The sequence below is a fragment of the Rhinolophus hipposideros genome, assembly GCF_964194185.1.
Source record: "Rhinolophus hipposideros genome assembly, chromosome: 1".
NCBI lineage: Eukaryota > Metazoa > Chordata > Mammalia > Chiroptera > Rhinolophidae > Rhinolophus > Rhinolophus hipposideros.
Window position 1 is genome coordinate 57,407,099 of NC_138047.1, and position 27,031 is coordinate 57,434,129.

The following is a 27,031-nucleotide window of genomic DNA, read 5'->3' on the forward strand; positions in this document are numbered from 1 at the left end:
AGTGCTTACCTTCACAAAATTCTGATAATACAGGGACGACAATACAGTGATCAAAAGCAGTGATGAGATTTTTTAGCAGCATTAACCGTCATGACCTAGTAAAATGAAAGAAAATGGTTTAACAGAACTGTCAGCTTCAATATAGCTAATAAAGGCATGGATAAATGTTTATTACATACCGGAGACAGATCATTTCTGTACAGAAATTGAGGATGACCTTTGCTGATAACTCTTATCTGCCTGATATCCTGAGAGAGAGGGAGAGGGAGAGGGGAGAGAAGCATATTTGCTGATATTTATGAAAGGAGAAATTACCATGTGCAAATAAAACATTTTAGCAATGATTATCGCAAGACACCCTCTTGCCCTCACTTCTACCCCCACAGACATACCTCATGGAGGTATAATACAGATTCTTCTCTAGCGACTCAGATATGCCTCAGAGTAGAGTTGGTAAACTCAAGGAAAATTCTACCGAATAAGAGCAAATGGATAAGAATACTTATAGCAGTAACACTGATTTTAATTTCTTCTAAAATATTAAAAGATACTACAATTATAAGACACTCTTTTAATAAAATGATCTCAATTGTAACTAGAAATTTCAGAGAAATTAGTAATAACCAATCCATGTTCATTCTGCCATGGTAAGTTAATTAGCTGATATCCATAATATGTTTAAAACTTCTAAAAGACATTTCTATTTAAGTACCATTACTTATTGATACTAGTACTTTGGTTTTTACTATGAAACTGTTGAAGGGGATGATGGTGTAAGTAATGGTACAGGATTTTTTGTTGTTGCTTTTTTTTCTTTTTCATTCCAAGAGGAGATTTCTTAGTGCCTTAGTTAAAAGTGTTTATAATTTTAATAGTCATTAGAAATATAAGTGAACATATGATGTGATAATTTGAGTAATTTAGGGGGAAAAGTATAAGATTTACCTAGAATATTTAAATCCTAAGCTTGTTTTTTGTTTGGAGACACATGTCAAATCCTATATTGTTCCTGGAATATTTCTATTCGTCTGGTGGCTGTTCGGTACATTTTAATTAATGACAGTGCTTATGATAAAAAGGAAATCCTAGACACTTGAGGATTTTCCTACATATTATACATATATATGTGTAATACATATATATGCAGAATACATATGTATGTATATATGTATATACATATATACATATATACTTATATATGGCTAGTTTCACTCTAAACTTACATTTTTCTCCAGAATGCATGAAACCCAAGAAGCCTAGCAGATTAGAAATGGGAAGAACAGGCATGGTAATGAATAGAACTCATTTGACATTGAAACTGACAATTCTTGTTTTTAAATTAAATTTGATTTAGTAATAGAGATAGCACTGGAAACCTCTTATCCCCTTAGCTTTATGCCTTAATTAAATGTTTTTCTTTTCCTTTCTCTTCAGAGGTTCACTTATTTATTTTCTTTCTATTTTTTTTTTTAAAGAAGCTTATAGGCAACTGTTTTGCACACCTAATATGCAGAACTCTGCCAAAAGGACTGGTGATACTTAGGAGCCATCATTAACATCGTGTGCTTAGAAAAAGGAAGTACTCCTTTCCTTTCTTCTCTCTCTCTCTCTCTCTGTCTCTCTCTGTCTCTCTCTCTCTCTCTCTCTCTCTCTCTCTCTCTCTCTCTCTCTCTCTCTCTCTCTCTCTCTCTCCTCTGCAGCTGTCACTCCCTTGGCCCATTGGAGCTGCTCTGAGCCACTGACTCTGCCATTATTAAGATAGGATGAGTTTTCCAGAATGTAATAGGGGGCTTGTTTGGCATTTAACATTGAATACAGACTCCACTGAGGCTGTAAAATACAAAACAAACAAAACCTTCCAGCTGAGGTAAAACAAGTTTGTATCTTGTCATAAGCGTGGCATTTTGTGCCTCTGACCCAGTCCCCACACCAAGTTTTCTCTAAGTACTATTTCTTAACATCCATACAGACACTTGGTGACACACACACACTAACTGAACTTGAACACAAACACAAACCCACAGAGATAGAGGGAGAGTGATTGGAAGAATCAGACGTGGAAATCTGTTGCCTCTCTTTGATCTTGATAGCTGAATTAATTTAGAAATTATAAGTTTGCAAATACCTGATAGAAGAAAGGAACTAGAAAGGTCTTTTAACTACTTTTGTCTACAATCTTAAATTATCATTTGTTGGAACTAAAGAGAACAGTAAAAATGAAGTTGTAATTTGATGAAGTTATACTTTGATGAAGAATAATTAGATATTACTGTAAATGGTTCTTACTAGAATAACTTGTCTTTTAGATGTATAGCTTTCTGTGGTGCTCAGCACCAGAGCTTTCTGTGGTGCTCTGAGCACCACAGAAAGCTATACATCTAAAGAAATACAACAGGAATGAGGTTGACTATTTTTAATGCTTGCGTGAACACTGAAAGCGTTGGAAGTCTGTTTAGATTAGTTGCTTTTTAAACATTTTTTTCCCAATGAATAGTTACGAATACTTTGTGAGGATAGGTCAAGCATTGCAGATGTCTGACAAAAGGATGCGTGACTCACAGATTCCGGCTCCGTGTTTGTGATAAATATTAATCAAAAAGCATGTCTGCTACCTACATGTCCTAGATAATATAGTCTTCATGTTTTTGCTTTACCAGCTTTTTATGTGACCCTTATTACGGGCTGTTTTAAGCTACATGTATTAATATTAACTAATTTAATCTTAATAATATCCTTAAACATGGTAAAACTATGGCACAGAGACCTTAGTCATTCTTTCGAGGTTATACAGCCAGCAAGTAGTAGAACCAGGCTTTGATCCAGGGAGTCTGACTTCAAAGAGCTTCTTCTTTATTATTGTAATTTGCTGCCTCTCACTTACCAAGGGATTGGAATTGGTGTAGTTAAATAACAGAGTCCATGTAGTTTTGAGAAGTGTCCTCTGAGTACCAATTTTGGAAGTAATAGTAGGAAATGATTGGGAAACATTAACTAGCTCTTATTCCCATAAAGCTTGAGGGAGAAAGAGAAGGCAAGCCTAAATTATATTTATATTTACCTGTACTCGTGAATTTGGGGTGGGGTAAAAATGTGTTTCTCTTACCCCATCCCTCTTCCAGTACCTCTCCATGTTTCCTGAGTGGACTTTTATTGGTCTTTTCTGCCAGTTTATTTCTACCTCTCAGCACTTGTGTGGTGCTTCCGGGCACAGAACGGCATCTTTTCCCTCACAGTGACCCTAGCCTAGATGGGGAGACCGGTCTTTGTCCTGCCCAGGGTGCTGCGAAAGCAAATGAAGGCGGCATCACACACTGATCGGTGAAATCTTTTGACAGAAAGGAAAAGAAAAATTACTTTATTTCTGATTATAGAATAATTCTTTAGTATAGAAAATTTAAGAAGTGTTGGAAAACTGAGAAGAAAAGAACAGTTCCCTGTAAGCTTAGCACACAGAAAGAAACACATAAAATCTTGGTGTATGTTGAAGCTTTTTTTTGTTTTTTTTGCCCAAGGTATACATCTTTAAAAATTTGGAATTACAATATTGAATATAATATTTGAATATTTTCAAGAACATATGCTATTCTTCTACACATGGCTTTTTTTGTCTGCAAGTATTTATTGTACTACTGTGCTATAATCTTTTGTTGTATTATATATCTAGATTGTTTCCATTTATTCACTTCTCTAAATACAGTGATAAGGAACATCCTTAAACAAAAATGTTGTGCAAGTCTGGTTGAGCTAGAAGAATATGAAATTATTTATACTTTCTCATTCATATTGCTCAACTGCCGTCTTGAAAGAATTTGCTAATATATATTCCCACCAACTGAGTACAAAAATGTGTATTTTAGTATACTCTTACCAATACTAGTGTTATTAAAAATTATTTTTTGCTGTTGTGATAGGACACACATATCCAATTGGGAGGCACAAATATTGTCAATTTGATGTTTTAATTACTTTACTCATCAATAGTAATAAGTTTGAACATATTTATATTTTTGACTACTTGGATTTCTTTTTGTACTAATGGAATCTTCTCCTTTTTCATTCACTCATTGTGAATGTTTTTGTTAATTTGTAAGAGCTAAGTAATATATTAACCCTTTATTCATCATATGTGATAGCGTATATCTTAAATTAACTTGTTTCTTTCCTTTAAATTTCATTTAGATCACTTAGTCATGTACAAGTTTTAAATTTTCACTTGGTCAAAACTATCCCTTTTCCCAATAGAGATCAGATAAATGTCTACCTATATGTTTTTTCCAGTTATATTATGTTTGCATTTACTTCTTTCATGCATCTAGAATTAACTGCTCTAACTTTATTTTATCCAAACAGCAAAGAGAACCAGAAATATTTCTTGACTTATCCAGGTGGTACTCATCCTTCCATCCCAGCAACTTAAATTTCTACCTTTTTATTTATTAAGTACTTATATATTTCATCTGCTTCTGAACTTTTTATTCTGTTCCATGAATTTGTCTATTATCACTCCAAAACTATCGAATTTAAATTATTGTTTCTGTCACTGCAAGTATCCATTATTACTTTTAAAAAGCATTTAGCTATTTTTGAAAGTTTATTGCTTTTCTATGATCTTTAGTACAGTTTTATTTCAAGTTCTAAAAAAAACACAACAAAGCACAATTTAGAAAATATGACACTGCATGGAGATTTTCTTTAAATTATATATATAATTGAATATGGAAAATCTTTTTTTTTTTTTAAGATTGCAATGACATTTTATTTTTTTACATCCCTCACACCGAGAACCCCCCTCCCCCCATCCACGACCACCCCGACCTCACACCGAGCCATCACATTATACACATAAAATTATAGTTGGCATTCATTAATGTCCAGCCTCTGGTGTACAATGCCATGACCAGGCATCCACAGCATCCCTGAGGTGGTCTCCCAAACAGGACACATGTCCATCGGACACCCAACAAAATCCCCAAACACTATTGAACAAGTTCCCCAAAGTAATTCTCAAAAACCCTGAGGCCATCCTGTGGTCACCAGCCTCCCCCCAATCCCTTCACCCTTCCCCCCATTCCCAACCCCCTCCCCCCCGCCCATCTAACAACTCTCGGTTTTTTGTGTCCCCAAAACTGTTTCTGATTAGTTCATACACATATTCTTTTCTTTAGATTCCGCATATAAGTGAGATCATATGGTACTTGTCTTTCTCTTTCTGACTTATTTCACTTAACATAATGTTCTCTAGATCCATCCATGTTGTTGCAAATGATAAGATTTCTTTTTTCTTTATGGCTGCGTAATACTCCATTGTATAAATGTACCACAGCTTCTTAATCCAGTCATCGACCGATGGGCATTTCGGTTGTTTCCATATCTTGGCTATTGTGTAAAGTGCTGCAATAAACATAGGAGTGCATACAGATTTTTGAATTGGAGTTTTGGATTTCTCCGGGTAGATGCCTAGGAGTGGAATTACTGGATCATAGGGTAGTTCTATCTTCAGATTCCTGAGATACCTCCATACTGTTTTCCATAGTGGCTGCACTAATCTGCAATCCCACCAACAGTGCACTAGCGTTCCCTTTTCTCCACATCCGCGCCAGCATTTGTTGTTTGTTGATTTATTGATGATAGCCATTTTGACCGGGGTGAGGTGGTATCTCATTGTGGTTTTTATTTGCATTTCTCTGATGGTTAGTGAGGTTGAGCATTTCTTCATATGTCTTCTTGCCTTCTGTATGTCCTTTTTAGAAAAATGTCTCCTCAAGTCCTCTGCCCATTTTTTAATTGGGTTGTTTGTTTTTTTGGAGTTGAGTTGAGTAAGTTTTTTATAGATTTGTGATATTAATCCCTTATCAGATATATCATTGGCAAATATCTTTTCCCATTCAGTAGGATCCCTTTTTGTTTTATTGATGGTTTCCTTTGCTGTGAAAAAACTTTTTAGTTTGATGTAATCCCACATGTTTATTTTTTCTCTTACTTTCCTCGCGCGAGGGGATATATCAGTGAAAATCTTACTCCGGGTAATGTCCATGAAGTTTCTTCCTATATTTTCTTCAAGATATTTTATGGTTTCAGATCTTACATTTAAGTCTTTAAGCTATTTTGAATTTATTTTTGTATATGGTGTGAGGAGGTGGTCCAGCTTCATTTTCTTGCATGTGTCTCTCCAGGTTTCCCAACAGCACTTTTGAACAGACTGTCTTTACCCCATCGTACATTCTTGCTTCCATTGTCGTAGATTAGATGGGCATATAGGCATGGATTTACTTCTGGACTCTCTATTCTGTTCCATTGATCTATGTGTCTATTTTTATGCCAGTACCATGCTGTTTCGATTACTGTAGCCTTGTAGTATAGTTTGAAATCAGGTATCGTTATACCTCCCACTTTGTTCTTATTTCTCAAGATTGCTGAGGCTATCCGGGGTCTTTTATGGTCCCATATAAATTTCAGGATTATATGTTCTATTTCTGTGAAAAACGTCGTTGGTAGTTTGATAGGAATTGCATTGAATATGTATATTGCCTTAGGCAGTATGGACATTTTAACTATATTAATTCTTCCTATCCATGAACATGGAATGTGTTTCCATCTATTTATGTCTTCTTTCATTTCTTTCTTCAGTGTTGTATAATTTTCTGAGTACAGATCTTTTACTTCTTTGGTTAGATTTATTCCCAGATATTTTATAGTCTTTGGAGCAATTGTAAATGGAATTGTTTTTTAAATTTCTCCTTCTGATATTTTATCATTGGTATATACAAATGCAACTGATTTCCGAATATTAATTTTATATCTTGCTGCTTTGCTAAATTCATCTATCAGTTCTAATAGTTTCTTGGTGGAGTCTTTAGGGTTCTCTCTATATAGTATCATATCATCTGCATATAGTGATAATTTTACTTCCTCCTTACCAATTTGGATGCCTTTTATTTCTTTCTCTTGTCTGATTGCTGTGGCTAGAACTTCCAGCACTATGTTGAATAGAAGTGGAGAAAGTGGACAACCTTGTCTTGTTCCTGATCTTAGGGGGAATGGTTTTAGCTTTTCCCCATTGAGTACGATGTTAGATGTGGGTTTGTCATATATGGCCTTTATTATGTTAAGATCTGATCCCTCTATTCCCACTTTCTTAAGGGTTTTTATCATAAAAGGTTGCTGTATTTTATCAAATGCTTTTTCTGCATCTATTGATATGATCATGTGATTTTTAGTTTTCATTTTGTTAATGTGGTGTATCACATTAATTGATTTGCGGATGTTGAACCACCCCTGCATACCAGGGATGAATCCCACGTGATCATGGTGTATGATCTTTTTAATGTATTGCTGAATTCTGTTCGCTAATATTTTGTTGAGAATTTTTGCATCTATGTTCATTAGAGATATCGCCCTGTAGTTTTCTTTTTTTGTGGTGTCTTTGTCTGCTTTTGGGATCAGGGTGATAGTGGCTTCGTAAAAAGTGTTTGGGAGTCTTCCCTCCTTCTGGATTTTTTGGAAGAGCTTGAGGAGAATAGGTGATAATTCTTTTTTGAATGTTTTGAAAAATTCACCTGTAAAGCCATCTGGTCCAGGGCTTTTGTTTGTTGGGAGATTATTAATTACTGATTCAATTTCCCTGGTGGTAATCAGACTGTTCAGGCTTTCTGTTTCTTCTTGAGTTAGCCTTGGAAGTTTGTGCGCCTCTAGGAAATTGTCCATTTCTTCCAGATTGTCAAATTTGTTGGCATATAGTTGCTCATAGTAATTTCTTAAAATTTTTTGTATTTCTGTAGTGTCTGTTGTCACTTCTCCTCTTTCATTTCTGATTGTATTAATTTGGATCCTCTCTCTCCTTTTTTTAATGAGTCTGGCTAAAGGTTTGTCAATTTTGTTTATCTTCTCTAAGAACCAGCTTTTGGATTTATTGATCTTTTGTATTGTTTTTCTGGTTTCTATTTCATTTATTTCTGCTCTGATCCTTATTATCTCCTTCCTTGTGCTCCCTTTGGGCTTATTTTGCTGTTCTTTTTCCAGATCCCTTAAGTGTGAAGATAAACTGTCAATTAGAGATGTTTCTTGTTTCTTTAGGTAGGCCTGCAGTGCTATGAACTTCCCTCTTAGGACTGCTTTCGCAGCATCCCATAGATTTTGGGTCGTCATGTTCTCATTCTCATTTGTCTCGAGATATCTTTTGATTTTTTCTTTGATCTGCTTCTTGACCCATTCACTATTTAGTAACATGTTGTTCAGCTTCCATGAATTGGTGTGTCTTCCTGGTTTTTTTTCCCTGTAGTTCATTTCTAATTTCATAGCACTGTGGTCAGAGAAGACAATTGGTATGATTTCAATTTTCTTAAATTTATCAAGGCTTGTTTTGTGTCCTAACATATGATCTATCTTGGAAAATGTTCCATGTGCACTTGAGAAGAACGTGTATTCTGCAGCATTGGGATGAAATGCTCTGAAAATATCAATTAAATCCAACTGCTCCAAAGTATCATTTAAGGCTGTTGTTTCCATATTGATTTTCTGTCTGGAGGACCTGTCCCTTGTTGTCAGAGGTGTGTTGAAGTCCCCTACTATGATAGTGTTGCTGTTGATCTCTGTCTTTATGTCCATCAGTACCTGTTTTATATATTTAGGTGCGCCTATGTTAGGTGCATAGATGTTTACTAGGGTTATGTCCTCTTGTCGGATTGATCCCTTTATTATTATATAGTGCCCATCTTTGTCTTTTAATACGTTCTTCATTTTAAATTCTATTTTGTCAGATATAAGTATTGCCACTCCAGCTTTTTTCTCACTTCCATTTGCATGAAATATCTTACTCCAACCTTTCACTTTCAGCCTGTGTGTGTCTTTTGATCTGAGATGAGTCTCTTGTAACAGCATATACAAGGGTCTTGCTTCCTTATCCACTCAGCCACCCTATGTCTCTTGATTGGAGCATTTAATCCGTTTACATTTAAAGTGATTATTGATAGGTGCATAGTTATTGCCGTTTTTAAATTTGTAGTAAATTGTTTTCATCTTTCTTCTATTTACAGAAGTCCTTTTAGTATTTCTTACAATGCTGGCTTGGTTGTAATAAATTCTTTCAGTTTGTTCTTTTCTGGGAAGCTCTTTATCTCTCCATCAACTTTAAATGATAGCCTTGCTGGATAAAGCAATCTAGGTTGTAGGCCTTTGTGTTCCATCACTTTGAGTATCTCCTGCCACTCCCTCCTTGCCTTCAATGTTTCTGTAGAAAAGTCATTTGATAGCCTTATGGGAGTTCCCTTGTACGTAACCTTCTGCCTTTCTCTTGCTGCTTTTAAGATTCTCTCTTTGTCTTTAAGCTTTGCCATTTTAACTATAATGTGTCTTGGTGTGGGCCTGTTTGGGTTTATCCTGGTTGGAACTCTTTGCACTTCCTGGGCTTGTATGTTGGTTTCCTTCATCAGGTTAGGGAAGTTTTCAGGTATTATTACCTCAAATATGTTCTCAATCCCTTGCTTCCTCTCTTCGCCTTCTGGTATTCCTATGATGCGCATGTTGTTGCACTTGATGTTATCCCAGAAGTCTCTTACCCCATCTTCATTGTTTTTTATTCTTTTTTCTTTCTGTTGTTCAGTTTGAGTGATCTCTGCTAACTTGTCTTCTAAGTCGCTGATTCAGTCCTCTGCTTCATCTAACCTGCTAGTCATTCCTTCAAGTGAGTTCTTAATTTCGGTAATTGTGTTCTTTAGTTCTAGCTGGTTGTTCGTTAAGATTTCTACATCCTTTTTTAGTTCTAACTGGTTGTTCTTTATGATTTCTATATCCTTCTTTATGTCTTCTCTAAGCTCCTTAAACATTCTTATCACCAGTGTTCTGAACTCTGTCTCTGACAGGTTGGTTACCGCTGCTTCATTTGGTTCCAGTTGTGGAGGTTTCTTCTGTTCTTTTATTTGGGACATGTTTCTTTGTCTCCCCATTCTGACTGACTCTCTGTGTTTGCTTTGATGTATTAGGAAGATCCCCTAGAGCTCTTAGTTCTTGCTGGGTTATCTTATGTGGTATGTGTCCTTAATATTTGACTTGGACTACTTCGTTCTTCTCCTCTGCATGTGCTCCACAGGTGGTTCGTGTGTTTAGTATATTGTCCTGTTCAAGAAGAACTTTAATTGTTTTTTTGCTTGTGAGTAGGTGGGTTTAACTCCTAGGCCATCTAGTTGTGAAACTTGGCTCTGCCCACCGCAGGGTGTTCTGCTGTGTGAGGGTTGGCCACTTAAATGTGGTTTGGCCTCTATGGGCTCTTGTGCCTTCAGAGGATTCCCTCTGGGTGTGTGACTTGTTGGTCAAACCCGGTAGTACTCTGGTTTGGTCCAGAGTTGGCTTCTGGATATGTTGAATCTTGTGCCTCTTAAGCTGGGCCTCGTTATGGCAGTTTCAGCACAAATCAAGTTACCAAGTACAACAACAACAACAACAACAAAGAAAACAAATCAAGTACATTCACATGTAAAATACAACCGACAATCCCCACTCAACATAGGCAAACATATCAAAGAAAAAAAGGCAGAACAAAGCAAATCACAACAAGCAGAAAAAAAAAAAAAACCACCAAGCAAAGCAAAACAGAAAGCAGCACCAGTCTTGGCTTAAGCCCACCAAGTAATCTCCAGGTTGTCCTCCGCTGTGCCAAAGAGTTCCCTGCCTATTGCGCAGGAAGCGCTGGTCACCTGGTGCCCAGAGTGAATTTGGGAGTATAGATTTAAGTGCGAGGGGCTGAGGGGTCTGGATGACAGTTTTCAGAGAGACCGTGCAGTTTCTGTCCTTTCCTGCACAAATGCACGCTGAGAGTAGCTCCTGAATCTTAGGGCCCTCCTTCCGTGGGTGTGTGGGAGGGGGCAGGCGGGAGATCTCTAAGCTGCTGAAAGCTGGGATCTGCGTCTACTGCTTACTGCTGAACTCAGGGAGTGCTTCGGCGGTTGCCCTTGCCCCGCCCCAGGCCAGCCAGAGAGGGTGGGGGCTAGGGATGAAGAGGTCTCTGTCCCGGGCCAGCCACGTCACACTCCTCCCGCAGGCCCGAAAAGGTGATGGCTGGGGGTGTGGGAGTCTCCTCTCTCCTTGTCCAGCGAAAATCCCCTCCTCCCAGCCTCTTCCGAAGGTCAGAGCTGGCTGCCAATCTTCCCAGCGCCTGAGCACAGACGCCCCTCTGTAATCTGACACTACTCCTCAGTTCAGGGGTCAGTTTAAGTCTCTGGAAGGGCGGGGGGAGGATTCGAAAAGCACGGTGAGAGGCCCAGGTGTGGCGTCTGAGTTCTTTGTCTGCCCTAGGGCCCACGAGCTGCCCGCCCCGGTGGGAGCGATCAGCTGTGGGACTCAGGGAAAGAGCCCACCTCCTGGACCCTGCGCTCTCCGCTGCACCGTGGGCTCCCGTGGGACTCTAGAGCCCTGGGTGCTGCCTGCCGCTGCTGCTGTGGGCACGCTACAGGGCCACTGCTCTACCGTGGGGCGCATTTCCTCTTGCCCTCCTCGCTCCTCCCCCGCTTGCCCAACTAGCGTACCCCAAAGAAAACCTTCCACGAGTCTCTGCTCCATCCTGAGATTCGCGCAGAGGTCGCCGTCAGGCCTGAGCTCTTCCACGAGTCTGCGCTCTGTCCTGGGCACCCTGGGCGGCGGTCGCCAGCGGGCCGTGGGGGGGGGGAGCGTGCTTCCACTTTGCTGTCCTGCCTCCTCCCCTGCTCGCAATCAGCGCTCACCTTCAGGTAATTCCTCCACGAGTCTCCCTGCTGTTCTGCGTGATGAGCAAAGGACTCCTCGATGTTTTATATCTCCCTGTGTCTTTAGAGTTGCGGTTTACCGCCACTGCCGCAGCCGCCGCCGGCCTGATTCCACCACGAGACCTCGCGCGTTTCCACTCCGCTCCTTTCCTTCTTCCTCTGCTCACCCAATTTGCGCACCTTCAAGTAATCCTTCCACGAGTCTCTTAGGAGTCTCTTAGCTGTTCTGCGTGATGAGCAAAGAGTTGTTTGATGGGTTATATGTCCCGTTTGTAATAAGATCCGGAGGAGAACTCAGAAAATGTGCCCGGCTGCCGCCATTCCTATGACGTCACTCGGAAAATCTTAAACATTGCAGAAATTCAGCCTTGTTACCCAATATTTAATTAATTATTTTTATATTTTCTTCAGTAAAGTTTTAAATTTTTGTGAGATCACACATATCTTATTAGGGTTATTTGTAGATATTAGGTATTTTTGGTTGTCATTGAAAAATAGGATATTTTAAAGTGGTTATTTTTGATATGTTGGAAAGCCCTTGAGTGTTTTGTTAAGTGACCATCTTACTGAACTCCTTTTTTACTTTTATATATTTTTCTAGTGAATCTCTTTGGGTTTCCTTCAACATATATTATCTTCCAAAAAAGATGGTTTGTTTCTGCCTTTTCAGTCATACCTCTTATTTATTTTTCTTGTTTCATTGCATTCATTAGAATTTCCATAACAGTATTCATTAACAATTGCAATTCCTTGTTTGTTTTTGATTTGAATGGGGCTATTTCTATTATTTTTCCATTATGTGAAGTGTCCTCTTTAATTTGAGATTTATTTCTTCAACATATTAAGAAGTAGCTGTTTATTCTTAGTTTAAAATATTTAGGTCAGAACTGTATCTTTTTATTGAATGCTTTTTTGCCCATTAATTTAGGAGAATATATAGTTATTCTGTTTTGCTTATTTGTGTATGAAATAATATTAAGATACTGAGCTATTTTTAAAATTCTTTTAAGACATCTTACTTCGTCAGAGTAGAATTTTGTTTTGTAGTTAAATATGGAGTTGATATATTATAGAATGGAATCATTCAGCATGCATTCTTTTTGGTTAGATTTCCTTAATGTAGCACAATTAAAAAAAATTCTTCCATGCTATTGTGCATATCAGTGTAATTTTATTGCTGAGTAATATTGTTACAGAACTCTGGTTCCTGTGCCTGATGCCTTGTAAAGCCACAACTCGAATTGTCAGAGCTTAGAGTAAGACAAAGTTTATCGATCAAAAAGCCTCCAACAAAGAAGATGGGGGATTTAGCAGTGCCTCAAATCCATCTTGGTTGCTGGACTAAGTTAGGGGCTTTTAAGTTAGAGAAGGGGAATGGGAGGGGTTAGAGTAAATTCCTGTGGTCTTCAGCTTCGTGATAAGATCTCAAGGAGTAGACTCTGATATGCCATGAGAGGGTCACACGTGTCACGGGTGGTCTTAAGTCACTATTACTTTCTGCAAAGCAAGCTTGTAAATTATTATCCTGTGTCTACTTTCTATGAGAAGACTGAAACATTACATTAAGATGTTATCTGTATCGAAATGGCGGTATGAGGTTCTCCTCTGGAATTTACAACTAATCGAACAACTATAACTCCACAAAGGACTCCCTGCACAGCAGACAGGCAAGACAAAGAGGCTTAATACTAAATTCACCTAAAGGTGGGCGAATTGTGTGAGCGAGGGAGGAGGGAAGGGAGAAGTGCAGAGACTGAGCCGTGGGTGCAGGACGTAGACCTAGCTCAGTGCTCCAAGCTTGCTGCATCCTGGAACTACCGCAGCTGCGGGAGAAGGAAGAACTCGGACTGCTAGGGCTCCGCTTATGGACCACAGGGCTGAGGAGGCAGCATATAACATGGCTGAACCCAATGCTCATGGCAGAGACCTCAGAGAAAACACTGAGGGAAGAAGGCTGAAAACGGTGGTTTAAGCCCTCACTGTCGAGCAGAAAACGAAAGCCTTAAGCACTGAGACTAGCTGCCCCTTCCCTACCCTCCCAGAGCTCACCACACCATCACCTTCCCGGTGCTAGAAGTGGAACAGTAGCAGTGTCAGATAAAAAGAACAGAATATTTGCTGTTCTGAGAACTGTGGACACAGACAGATTCGCAGCACAACTAGTTCCGGCAAAGGGGAGGGAGCTGTGGAAGCAGGACCGGCTGTGGTGTAGGTCCCCGCCATTGCTCTGGGCCACCTCTCACAACTCACCTGCCCCTGGCCCCACCTATCTGGGCGGATTCCTGCAGGAGTAAACAGAACTGCTGAAAGACACTGGCTCTGAATCTGGTGCAGGAAGAGCTTTGGAACTTCAAAAGCTCTCCACATACCTACACGGACACTGCACCCTGTGACCCAGGTGAACTATTAACAGAGGAGAAGCCTGTCTCCCCGGGGAATCCCCCCATTGTGTGCGAAGCTGGAATAGTGCAAAGAATACATAGCACTACTGTGTGTGAGAGAAAAAAAGGCTGCAGTTGGAGAGAAAATAAAACATTCTACCAACAAGTACTGGAAAACAAAAGAAAGATCTCTTCCTATCATCCCGTTGCAGAAGCCACTCCTGTAGATGTCTAGGAAGAGAAATAATAAATCAGTAATTGCCGTGAATAATCAAGGCAACAAGACAGCTCAGAAAGAAAGGGAAAAGTCTACAGAAAAGGAACTTAAAGATATGGAAATATGTGACTTAAATGACAGAGAATTCAAGATTGCAGTTCTGAAAAACTCAACGAGATATAAAAAAACACAGAAAGGCAGTTTAATGAACTCAGAAACACAATCAAAGAACAACATGAGCATTTTACAAAAGAGATTGAAATTTTATAAAAGAACCAAATGGAATTTCTGGAGATTAAGAACTCAATAGAAGAAATTAAGAATGAAATAGCCAGCTTAGGTAGTAGAGTTGATCAGATGGAGGAAAGAATCAGTGACATCGAAGATAGAAACCTGGAAATTACACGGATGGAAGAAGAAAGAGACTTGAGACTTAAAAGAAATGAAAGAACTCTACAAGAACTTTCTGACTCCATCAGAAAGAGCAATATAGGAATAATGGGCATACCAGAAGGAGAAGAAAGAGGGAAGGGAACAGAGAATATATTCAAACAAATCATCGATGAGAACTTCCCAGACTTGTGGACAGTACTGGATCCTTGAATCCAAGAAGCAAATAGAACACCTAATTACCTCAATCCCAACAGGCCTTCTTTAAGGTACATTGTATTGAAGCTTTCCAAAATCAATGACAAAGAAAAGCAGCCAGGAAAAAGAAGACAGTAACCTACAAAGGAAAGCCCATTAGATTATCATCAGATTTTTCAGCAGGAACTCTACAAGCCAGGAGGGAATGGAACCAAATATTCAAACTATTGAAAGAGAGAAATTATGAGCCAAGAATAATATATCCAGCAAAGATATCCTTTAGATATGAAAGAGGAATAAAGACCTTTCCAAACATACAGAAGCTGAGGGAATTTTCTAATACACTACCTGCATTACAAGAAATACTAAAGGAGGCTATTCGCCCACCATCAACAGGGACAACTTGTGGCAACCAAAACATAAAAAGGGGGAGACTAAAGGCCTGAACTGGAATATGGGAATGGAGAAAGTATGTGTGCTGAAGAAAATGGAATACTCTAAATATCAAACTTTCTTTTACATAATCTTAAGGGTAACCACTCAATTAGAAAAAATCCAGAACTGAAATATATACTGCAATAAAAGAAGAAACAGAGGGAAACATCATAGAATACCACCACACAGAAATAATAGACAACAACAAAAAGGCAAAGAAACAATGGAGACACAGCCTTACCAGAAAACCAAAGATAGAATGACAGGTAATCTTCACAAATCAATAATCACCCTAAATGCAAATGGACTGAACTCACCAATAAAAAGGCACAGAGTAGCAGATTGGATCAGAACATTAAACCCAATCATATGCTGTAGCCAAGAGACACATGTCAGCTACAAGGTCAAACATAGATTCATAGTGAAAGGGTGGAAAATTCACACTCCAAGCAAATGATATCCAGAGAAAATGAGATGTAGCCATACTGATATCATATGAAACAGACTTCAAGGTGAAAAAGGTAACAAGAGACAAAGATGGACATTTCATAATGGTAATGGGGACTATATAACAAGAAGACAAAGCAGCCATCAATATTTATGCCCCCATTCAGGGCTCACCGAAATATACCAAGCAGCTACTAACAGAACTAAAGGGAGAGATTGACCAAAACACAATCATACTAGGGGACTTAAATACATCATTGACAGCTATGGATAGATCATCCAAACAGAACATAAATAACGAAATAGCAGCCCTAAATGACACATTAGATGAAATGGAAATAATTGACATATATAGAGCACCTCATCCTAAAACATCAGACTATACAGTTTTTTCTAGTGTACATGGAACATTCTCAAGGATAGACCATATATTGGGACATAAAATCAATCTCAGCAAATGTAAGAAGATTGAAATCATACCAAGCATATTCTCTGATCACAAGGCTTTGAAATTGGATATCAACTGCAAAAAGAAAGCAGGAAAAAACACAAATACATGGTCATTAAACAACATACTTTTAAAGAACGACCGGGTCAGAGAAGAAATTAGAGGAGAGATCAAAAGATACATAGAAACAAATGACAATGAAAATGCATCCTACCAAAATTTTTGGGATGCCACCAAAGCAGTTTTAAGAGGGGAATTTATATCATTACAGGACTATCTCAAGAAACAAGAAAAATCCCTAATAAATAACCTCACGTTACACCTTAAAGAACCAGAAAAAGAAGAACAAATGAAACCCAAGGTCAGCAGAAGAAAGGAAATAGCAAAATCAGAGCAGAACTAAATGAAATGGAGAACAAAAAGACAATAGAAAAAAATTAATGTGACAAAGAGCTGGTTCTTTGAAAAGATTAACAAAATTGACAAACCCTTCACTAGACTCACTAAGATAAAAAGAAAGAAGACACTAATTAACAAAATCAGAAATGAAAAAGGGGAAGTTATCACGGATACCAGAGAAATACAAAGAATCATCCAAGAATACTATGAAGGACTATATGCCACCAAATTCAATAACCTAGAAGAAATGGACAAGTTCTTAGAAACATGTAGCCTTCCAAGGCTGAACCATGAAGAACTGGAAAATCTAAACAGACTGATCACCAGTAATGAAATTTAATCAGTCATCCAAAACCTTCCCAAAAGAAAAAGTCCTGGACCAGATGGCTTCACTAGTGAATTCTACCGAACCTTCAAAGAGAATCTAATACCAATCCTTCTCAAACTCTTCCAAAAAGTTGAAGAAGAGACAGTACTCCCTAACTCGTTTTATGAGGCCAACATTACCCTGATACCAAAACCTGGTAAGGACAACACAAAAAAAGAAAACTACAGACCAATATCTCTTATGAATGCAGATGCAAAAATCCTAAACAAAATTCTAGCAAATCAAATACAATAATGCATTAAAAAGATTATTCATCACCACCAAGTGGGATTCATCCCGGGGCACAAGGATGGTTCAACATCTGCAAATCCATCAATGTGATACATCACATAAACAAAATAAAGGACAAAAACTATATGATTATATCAATTGATGCAGAAAAATTATTTGACAAGATACAACGTCCATTTATGGTTAAAAACACTTAAAATAGGTATAGAAGGAAAATACCTTAACATAATAAAGGCCATATATGACAAGCCCTCAGCTAGTCTCATAATTAATGGTGAAAAACTGAAGGCCTTTGCTCTACTTTCAGGAACACGACAGGGTGTCCCCATCACCTCTGCTTTTCAACCTAGTATTGGAAGTCTTTACCAGAGTAATCAGTCAAGAGAAAGAAATAAAGGCATCCAAAATGGGAATGAAGAAGTTAAATTGTCACTCTTTGCAGATGACATGATACTACATAAGGAAATCCCTAAAGACTCCACCAAAAAGCTATTAGAAACAATCAACAAATAAAATAAAGTGGCTGGCTACAAAATCAATGTACAAAAGTCCATCACATTTCTATATACTAACAATGAAATCTCAGAAAAAGAAATACAAAAAAAAATTCCTTTTGCAATTGCAGCAAAAAGAATAAAAAACCTAGCAATAAACTTAACCAAGGATGTGAAAGACCTATATGCTGAAAACTATAAGACATTTTTAAAATAAATTGAAGAAGACACAAAGAAATGGAAAGACATTCCGTGCTCATGCATTGGAAGAATCAACATAGTTAAAATGGCCATATTACCCAAAGCAATATACAGATTTAATGACATCCCCGTCAAAATCCTAATGGCAGTTTTTAAAGAAATAGAACAAAAAATCATCAGATTTGTTTGGAACCACAAAAGATGCCGAATAGCCAAAGCAATCTTAAGAAAAAGAACAATACTGAAGGGATCACACTCCCTGACTTTAGCTTGTACTACAAGGCTACAATAATCAAAACAGCGTGGTATCGGCAGAAAAACAGACACATAGACCAAAGGAATAGAATTGAGAAAGCAGAAATAAAAACCACATGAATATGGACAGATAATTTTTGAAAAAGAAGCTAAAAATGGAGGAAAGACAGCCTCTTCAACAAATGGTGCTGGGAGAATTGGATAGCCACGTGCAAAAGAATGAAACTGAACTGCTATCTATCTCCATGTATCAAAATTAATTCAAAATAGATCAAAGACTTAAGCATGAGACCTGACACAATAAACTGCATAGAAGAAAACATAGGTACTAAACTTATGGACCTTGGTTTCAAAGAGCATTTTATGAATTTGACTCCAAAGGCAAGGGAAGTAAAAGCTAAAATAAACGATTGGGACTATATGAAACTTCAGAGCTTTAGCACAGTAAAAGAAACCATCTACAAAATAAAGAGGCAACCAACTGAATGGAAGAAGATTTTTTCAAACAGTGTGTCGTGCAGAGTGACAGGTGGGGTGTCAACTCCACAAACTGCTCCACTGGCCTTCTGAAAGCTTTGGCCAGCACCGTATCCTGCCGACTACGCCATGTGTCGTGCAGGGTGGCAGGTGGGGTCTCCGGTCCTGTTCCCCACATAAGAACGCAGGACATGGTGAGGCCAAACAGGAAAACCCTTGGAGCCATAAGTAGGGGAGTCATATCACTATATTCTCCCCAGCGGCATCCGCCTCTCTGCAATCCGCTCTTGCTAGCCTCCATTTCTTCTGCTAGCGTAGCCACAGCAGTTATATTAGTGGCCAATGGCTTACGGGTTACAGCTGACAGCCAACTAGCCACACTGATGGCCATCTGATCACAGTTGATGGCCATTTACTACCCGAGCCAGCACCTTTCTATGTGAGGCTGAGAGCCTGGAAACTGCTTTTTGGGGCTTTTTCCCCACATAGTGCCTCCGATAAGGGGCTAAATATACAAAAGAACTACAAAATATACAAGGAACTCATGAAACTCAACAACAAAAAAAAACAAACAACCCAACCGACAAATGGACAGAGGACCTGAAGAGACATTTCTCCAAAGAGGACATACAAATGGCAAATAGACATGAAAAAATGCTCAATATCACTAATCATCAGAGAAATGCAAATAAAAACCACAATGAGATATCACCTCACCCCAGTCAGAATGACTATCATGAACAAGACAAATCGTAACAAGTGTTAAAGAGGCTGTGGAGAAAAAGGAACCCTCATACACTGTTGGTGGCAATGCAGACTGGTGCAGCCGTTATGGAAGGCAGTGTGGATGGAGGTTCCTCAAAAAATTACGAGTAGGGCCGGCCCAGTGGCTCAGGTCATTAGAGTTTCATGCTCCTAACTCCGAAGGCTGCGGTTCGATTCCCACATGGGCCAGTAGCCTCTCACCCACAAGGTTGCCAGTTCAATTCCTCGACTCCCTCAAGGGATGATGGGCTGCACCCCCTGCAACTAGCAACGGCAACTGGACCTGGAACTGAGCTGCGCCCTCCACAACTAAGATTGAAAGGACAACAACTTGACTTGGAAAAAAAGTCCTGGAAGTACGCACTGTTCCCCAATAAAGTCCTATTCACCTTTCCCCCCCAAAAAAAATTACGAGTAGAATTACCATATGACCCAGAAATCCCTCTCCTGGGTATCTACCCCCAAAAATCTGAAAACATTTATACATGAAGACACGTGTGCTCCAATGTTCATTGCAGCTTTGTTTACAGTGGCCAAGACATGGTAACAACCAAAATGTCCTTCGATAGATGAATGGATAAAGAAGTTGTGGTGTGTATATACAATGGAATACTATTCGGCAGTAAGAAAAGATGCTATAGGAACATTTGTGACAATATGGATCGATCTTGAGAATGTAATGCTAAGCGAAATAAGTAAGACAGAAAAAGCAGAGAACCATATGATTTCACTGATATGTGGTATATAAACCAAAAACAAATAAAAAGACAAACAAATGAGAAAAAACAACTCATTGACACAGACAATAGTTTAGTAGTTACCAGAGGGTAAAGGGGGTGGGGGGGGCGTGGGAGATGAGGGTAAGGGGGATCAAATATATGGTGATGGAAGGAGAACTGACTCTGGGTGGTGAACACACAATGGGATTTATAGATGATGTAATACAGAATTGTACAGCTGAAATCTATGTAATTTTACTAACAATTGTCACCCCAATAAATTAAAAAAAATAAAATACCACATTAAAAATATGCATTAATAAAAAAAAAGATGTTATCTGTAGTTTTTTCTAAACTGTTGTTTGGCCATTAGGTTACAAATTACTGACTCAGGAACTGGTCACAATCATGCTGAGTCCCACAGTTTAAACATTAAGCGACCCATGGTTACAAGGGAGTGCGTGGATTAGTATAGCTAAAGTCCCACTAGCCTTTGTCAAGGGAAAAGTACAGGGTCTATCTTGCAGGGATGAGCAGAGGGCCTGGCTTGTGGGGTATGGTTACAATATTACACTATATGATATACCACAATTTCTTCATCCATTCCTTTGTTAATGTGCACTTGGGTTGTTTCCAGTTTTTGGCTATTTCAAATATAGTTGTTAAAATCAAATTTGACTAAATCTTTGTGTAAACACAAGCTTCCTTGTATGAGTGTATCTTCTAGGTCATATGGTAGGTATATATTTACCTTCTTAAAGAAATTGTCAAAATGATTTTTAAGGTGATTATAACATTTTAGGTTCTCAAAGCAATATATGATGGTTCTAGTTGTTATGTATCATCACCAACGCTTGGTATTGTCATACTTATTCAGCCATTTAAGGTGAGAGTGTATGTAGTATATTGCCTTTTGGTTTTAATTTATAGTTCTCTCATGTTTAAGGAGGTTGAATATTTATTTTTAAATCAACTGTTGTGAGGCATGATTGGTATAATAAACTATACACACTATACATATTGCAAGTGTATAATTTGATAGGTTTTAACATCTGTATACATTTGTGAAACTACCACATAATCAAGATAATACACATATCCATACCTTAAAAGTTTCCTTGTGCCTCTTTGAAATTCCTCTCTCTTCTCCTCCCAACCCTCATTCCCAGGCAAGAACTAACCTATTAGGTTGGTGCAAAAGTAATTGTGGTTTAAAAGATTTTAATTGAAAAAAAGCCACAATTACTTTTGCACCAACCTAATACTATCTGTTACTATAAATAGTTTGAATTTTCTAGAATTTTTGCATAAATAGAATCATATAAGGTCAGAAAATTAAGTTCGTGAACTCACCCTAGAAAAAGTGCTACATAGCTCATTGCTGAATATCACTAAAGTCACCTTTGAAGTACTCCCCTTGGGAAGCTATGCACTGATGCCAATGCCTAGTCCATCCTTGAAAACAATTTTGGAACTCTTTCTGGAATGGTCATCAGAGCTGTCGTCGTATTCCCCTTAATGTCCTGAATGTCATTAAAATGTCTTTCTTTCAATATTTCCTTTATCTTTGGGTAAAGAAGATGTCATTGGGGGCCAGATCAGGTGAGTAGGGAGGGTGTTCCAATACAGTTATTTGTTTCCTGGCTAAAAACTCCTGCACAGACAGTGCTGTGTGAGCTGGTGCATTGTCATGATGCAAGAGCCATGATTTGTTGGTGAAATGTTCAGTTCGTCTAACTTTTTCATGCAGCCTTTTCAGCACTTCAAAATAGTAAACTTGGTTAACTGTTTGTCCAGTTGGTACAAATTCATAATGAATAATCACTCTGATATCAAAAAATGTTAGCAATGTTGTTGCAACAAGTTCACGAACTTAATTTTCAGACCTTGTATATTTTTCCCACCTTTTAACTTTTAAGCTAATTTATCTTTGTACATATATTTATACATGTATATACATGTATGTATACACAGTTGACATTCAATATTATTCAGCTTCAACTTCAGGTGTACAGTGCAGTGGTCAGACATCTACAACATCCATGAAGTGGTCTCCCTAATACAAGTGCCCATCTGAACCCCTATAAAATCTTTACAACGTTATTGATTATATACCCCAAAGTGTATTTCATATCCCTGTGACTATATTGTAACTACTAATTTGTACTTTTTAATCCCTTTACCATCTCTCCTATCCTCACCCCCTTCCCATCTAGCAACCAGTTTTTTTCTCCCCTATATCTCTGAGTCTATTTCTGTTTTGTTTGTTCTTTAGATTTCACATATAAGTGAGATCATATGGTATTTGTCTTTTTCCGTCTGACTTATTTCACTTAGCATAATATTCTTTAACAGTAGGTCCATCCGTGTCTTTGCAAATGGTAACATTTCATTCTCCTTTATGGCCATGTAATACTTCATTGTATAAATATACCTCAGTTTCTTTATTCAATCATCTATTGATGGGCATTTCAGTTGTTTCCATATCTTGGCTATTGTAAATATCTCTGCAATAAACATAGGGGTGCATATATTTTTTTGAATTAGTGGTTTGGATTTCTTTGGATATATACAAAGAAATCAGGAAATATATACTCCTCAGAAATACAGGAGTAGAATTGCTAGGTCATAAGGTAGTCCCATTTCAGTTTTTTTAGATACCTCCACACAGTTTTCCATAGTGGCTGCACCAATCTACAATCCCACCAACAGTGCACAAGGGTTCCCTTTTCTCCACATCATTGCATCCTTGCCAGCACTTATTGTTTGTTGACTTATTGATGATAGCCATTCTGACCAGGGTGAGGTGGTAAGTCATTGTGGTTTTTATTTGCATTTCTCTAATGATTAGTGACAATGAACATTTATTCATATGTCTGTGGGCCATCTGTATGTTCTCTTTAGAGAAATGTATCTTCATGTCCTCTGGTTTGTTTGTTTTTTTGGTGTTGAGTTGTATGAATTTTTTATAAATTTTGGGTATTAATCCCTTATCAGATGTATTATTGGCAAATATCTTCTCTTATTCAGCAGAATAATGTCTTTTTGTTTTATTCACAGTTTCCTTTGCTGTGAAAAAACTTTTTAGTTTGATGTAACCCCACATGTTTATTTTTTCTTTAGCTTTCCTTGCCCCTGGGGATATATCAGTAAAATATTACTAAGGCTAATGTGTGCAAATTTACTTCCTATATTTTCTTCTAGGAGTTTTATGGTCTCAGGTCTTACATTTAAGTCTTTAATCCATTTTGAATTTATTCTTGTATATGTCATAAGAGGGTGGTCCAGCTTCATTTTTTTCCATGTGTCTGTCCAATTTTTCTCACACCATTTATTGAATAGACTGTCTTTGTCCCAACATAAATTCTTGCTTCCATAATCGTAGATTAAATGACTTTATAGGCATGGATTTTTTTCTAGGCTCTCTATTCTGTTCTATTGATCTATGTCACTGTTTTTATGCCAATACCTTGCTGTTTTGATTACTATAACCTTGTAGAATGATTTGATGTCAGGTAGCATAATACCTCTCACTTCGTTCTTATTTCTCAAAAAAACTATTAGAGCCGATAAATTGAGTAAAGTAGCAGAATATACAATTAATATTCAGAAATCAGTTGCACTTGTATACACCAATAATAAACTATCAGAAGGAGAAATTAAGAAAACAATCCCATTTACAATTGCTTCAAAAACACTAAAATACTTAGGAATAAATTTAACTAAGGAAGTAAAAGACCTGTACTCAGAAAATTATAAGACATTGAAGAGAGAAATTGAAGATACAAATAAATGGAAACATATACCATGCTCATGGATGGGAAGAATTAATATACTTAAAATGTGCATACTACCTAAGGCAATATACAGATTCAGTGCAATCCCTATTAAATCACCAATGACATTTTTCACGGAACTAGATCATATAATCCTAAAATTAATTGGAACCATAAAAGACGCCGAATAGTCACACAATCCTGTGTTTTTTATAGCATACACATTTATTATTGCTCTGTCTTCTTAACTAATTGATACTTTCATCATTTTGAAATGCCCATTTTATAATCTGTCATATCCCTTTTTCTGAAGTGTTCTTTTTCTGATATTCAACATGGCTACTTCAGTTTTAATTAGTGTGTGCATGTTTTTTGTTTTGTATTCTTTTACTTTTAATCTGTCTTCATATTTTACTTCATGTTTTCATATTTTTAATTGAAATGTAATTTACATGTAACGTTATATTAGTTTCATGTGTACAATGTAATGATTCCATATTTGTATACACTGTGAAATGATTGCCACAGTAAGTCTAGTTAACATTTGTCACCATACACACTTAAAAAATTTTTTTCATATAACAAGTTTTAAGATCTATTCTCTTAGCAACTTTCAAATATGCAATATATTATTTTTAACTATAGTCACCATGTTCTACATTATATCCCCATGACTTATTTGTTTTATAACTGGACATTTATAACTACCCATTTAACCCACCACCTACTCCCCACCTCACCCGGCAACTACTAAATCACTACCAATCTGTTCTCTGTATCTGTGAGTTTGTGTTTTTTTCTTTGTTTGTTTGTTTTTAGATTCTACATATAAGTTAGATCATACAGTGTTGTTGTTTTTTCTGTCTGACTTATTTCATTTAGTATAATGCCATCAAGTTCCATCCATATTATGGCAAATGACAACATGTCATTCTTTTTTGATGAAATAATATTCCAATATATATATTGGAATATTATATATATATATATATTGCATTTATTATTTATTATATATATATATATATTGCATTTTCTTTATCTGTTCATCCATCGATGGATACTCAGGTTGTTTCCATATCTTGGCTATCGTAAAACAAATGTTGCAGTAAACATGGTGCTGCATATATCTTTTTGAGTTAGTAGTTTTGTTTTCATCAGATAAATGTCCAGAAGTGGGATTGCTGGGTCATATGGTAGGTGTATTTTTAATTTTTTTTGAAGAAACTCCATATTGTTTTCTACAGTTGCTGTACCAGTGAACATTTCCAAAAACAGTGAACAGTTGCTCCATTTTGTCTACTTCCTCCCGACATTTATTTCTTGTCTTTTTGATAATAGTCATTCTAATAGGAGTGATACCTCATTGGGGTTCTGATTTGCATTTTCCTAATAATTAGTGATTTTGAGCATCTTTTCCTGTGCCTGTTACCATTTGTATGTCTTCTTTGGAAAGATGTGTATTCGATCTTCTGCCATTTTTAAATTATATTGTTTGTTTTTTCTATTAAGTTATATGAGTTCTTTATATATTTTGGATAATAACCTCTTATCAAATATGTGATTTGCAAATATTTTCTACAATTCAGTAGATTGCCTTTTCATTTTGTTGATGGTTTCCCTTGCTGTGCAGAAACTTTTTAGTTTGATGTAGTTCGCTTGTTTGTTTTGTGTCTATATTTTAAGTTCACTTATTGAATATAGTGCAACATAGTTTAGTTGTGATTTTTCATTCAGTTTGAATATCTTTCTTTTTTACTGGAAGATTTAGACAACTTATATTTAATATAATCACTAATATGTTTCAGGTTTTACCATAATTCTGTTTATTTTTTTTTTGATATGTTCTCTTTTCCTCTTTCTTCTTCTTTCTACTTCCATTTGAATTAGTTTACTTGAGTATTCTTTAGCTATATTTTTGTGTAATTAACAATATATGTTTTATTTTACTTAGTTTTTGCATTATTTCCCTTATTGTAATGTAGTTTGAAATAATATTAGGCCATTTTATGCATATTATAATAATCTTAGAGCTGCACCCTTCCATTTTCTTCTTCAATCTGTTTTTCTACTGTTGTATACATTTTTCACATGTCATAAACCTCAAAATATTACCTATGTTACTATTTTGTAAACATTCACTTACTTCTTAAAGAAACTAAAAATGACTCAAATATTTACCATATTGGCATTCTTAGATTTCTTTGTGTATACTGAACTTTCTATAAGGTTTTATATTCCTTTAGCCTGAGTAATTACTTTTAACATTTTTTAATGGAAGTCTGATGCAAGAAATTCTCTGTGGTTTGGTATTTTTCCTAACATATACTTCTTTTCCATTCATTTTGGAAGACAATTATCCCAGATACAGAATTTTAGTGTTACTATTCTTTATGTCAGCACTTTAAAAATGTCATTACATTGTCTTTTGGACTGCATTACTTTTTATGTTTGAAGTTATTTTTATCTTTGTTCCCTGTTTTATTCAACATTTCCTTTTTCAGTGTCTGCATTTATAAGTTTCTCTTTATTATTGGTTTTCAGCAACTTAATTATGATGTACCTTGATATGTGGTTTTATTTGTGTTTATTCTGCTGTGTTTAATTAAATCTCTTAGCACTGAAGGTTTATAATTGTCATCAAATTTTGAAAAATTTCGACCATTACTTCTTCAAATATTTTATCCACCCTGTCCTGATAGTTGCTGAATTAGTCACAAAGAAATAGCTGTGATATGTTGTGATAGATTGCTTGCTGTGAAAAATAATAGTAAAACAACTACAATTTTAATAGCGGTTTATGATTTTGCAAATTGTTATTACCTACATTTAATATATCATTCAAACAATTACTAAAACTAGTTCATGTACTCAATTACCTCATAGTATAAATGAGGGTGATAGACACAAAGAAAATATCTATGATATATTTGATAAGTGCTCGCAAGGGAGGTTTGTATTCTGCACTATGTAAAAGCAAAAAATAAAGAACTAGCTGTCCCTATTGTGATGGCTGGTCGGACAAAGGGGGTGACATTTCAGCTAGTTACAGTGTACCAGCTAGAGGACAAGGGAAGAGAG